This window comes from Bos grunniens, chromosome 5 (assembly GCF_055505025.1).
Source record: "Bos grunniens cultivar Pamir isolate PY7600 chromosome 5, Bosgru_T2T1.0, whole genome shotgun sequence".
Taxonomy (NCBI): Eukaryota; Metazoa; Chordata; class Mammalia; order Artiodactyla; family Bovidae; genus Bos; species Bos grunniens.
The window spans coordinates 116,903,134-116,904,063 of NC_141169.1; the positions used below are offsets into that span (position 1 = coordinate 116,903,134).

Genomic DNA, 930 nt, shown 5'->3' on the forward strand with positions numbered 1-930 from the left:
GTAATTTTTAATATGTTGAAACACATTAAAAATGCATTAGGAAAGCCGACCATTTAAAGAATTCCATACGGAATCCTTTTCGGAAAACAAGAACCTCTTCTTAATGGGAATAATCATTCCCTAATTCAAACGATGCCTGTGTTTGAATCTTCATCGACAATATTGCCTCTCTTAATAAAAAGAACATCTTACAAGGACATTCTTTGTTGCCAGAAACTTTGTTCCCAGGGCAGTAATAATGCCTATGAATGGTTAGGCCAGAAAAATACAATGGGATATTAGCTAAAATTATGTCAAGTGTCCAAAAAAACTATGAAGTCCATTTCCAGGTGTCTTTGCTAGAGGTAAGAGGTTAGGGCTGAGTCAGCACCAGCTACATAATTTAGAGCTTGGGACAAAATGAAAATGTGAGCTACTTGTTCAAAAATGATAAAGATTTATAATACACTCAACAGGAATCTGGGTTCATTGTAACAAGGGGCACAAAATTTGTGGGCTTCCTACGAATAAATATCCAACATGTGTCCCTCTGCCCCTCCACAGGGCTGCTAGGCAAGGCCAGTGGGACAGGGCTCAGTACTGGAAGTGTCATGTGGGGGAATTTGCCACTTAGAGCCTGTTTGGTGGCATGAGTGGATCAGGAGTAGTCTTGTAAAGGATTTGTGCCTTGTGGCTCAGCTGGTAAAGAATCCGCCTGAAATGTGGGAGACCTGGGTTCGATCCCTGGGTTGGGAAGTTCCCCTGGAGAAGGGAAAGGCTACCAACTCCAGTATCCTAGTCTAGAGAATCCCATGGGCTGTATAGTCCATGGGGTCGCAAAGAGTCAGACATGACTGAGCGAATTTCACTTTGCAAGGAAAAAGAAAAAAATAGGTTCTAACTATAATCCATTCTGGAAAAGGCAAGACTATGGAAACAATAAAAAAGACC

General features: G+C 41.4%; 1 pseudogene; it reads left to right on the plus strand.

Annotated features, from left to right (window-relative positions):
• The first annotated feature begins 402 nt into the window (after nt 1-402).
• Nucleotides 403-523, plus strand: LOC147373239 (small nucleolar RNA SNORA11; annotated as a pseudogene).
• Nucleotides 524-930: the final 407 nt, after the last annotated feature.